The sequence below is a fragment of the Etheostoma spectabile genome, unplaced genomic scaffold (genome assembly GCF_008692095.1).
Source record: "Etheostoma spectabile isolate EspeVRDwgs_2016 unplaced genomic scaffold, UIUC_Espe_1.0 scaffold285, whole genome shotgun sequence".
Taxonomy (NCBI): Eukaryota; Metazoa; Chordata; class Actinopteri; order Perciformes; family Percidae; genus Etheostoma; species Etheostoma spectabile.
In genome coordinates, this window is record NW_022605579.1 from 1111657 (window position 1) to 1112131 (window position 475).

Consider the following 475-nt stretch of genomic DNA (forward strand, 5'->3'; position numbering starts at 1 on the left):
GCCCCCCCCATCATATCACTTGTCTGCTGTACACCTGACTGTCCAGGCTATATTATCCCTCCTACACAATCTGGACTGTGGTCATAACACCTACATCTTATAACTTATTCCCTGTCACATATTGTTCTTATCAGTCAGTTTATAGGTTATTATGTTTATATGTAATAGTCAGTTAATATTTAATCATGATCTACTGCACTGTTCACCATTGCACACAGTCTAACGTGGTATCTCACCTTATCATGGTCATTGTATTTCTGTGAGTGATTTTTATTTTTATTCTTTGGTATGTGTAATATATGTGTGTATGTGTCTGTTGTGTTACGGTTGTCTTGCTACTGGATGCCTAAAATCTTCTTTGGGATGAATAAAGTATCTATCTATCTATCTATTATTATATGTAATGTACAAGGTATTTGTACTGTAGACTGTAACCAGGGGCGGATTTAGTCATTTTGAGGCCTAAGGCAAACAC

General features: G+C 36.4%; 1 long non-coding RNA gene across 1 annotated transcript in view; it reads left to right on the forward strand.

Moving 5' to 3' along the window:
- Nucleotides 1-475, forward strand: part of LOC116686018 (uncharacterized) — a 13948-nt gene that overhangs the window by 3956 nt on the left and 9517 nt on the right. The window lies entirely within an intron of this gene.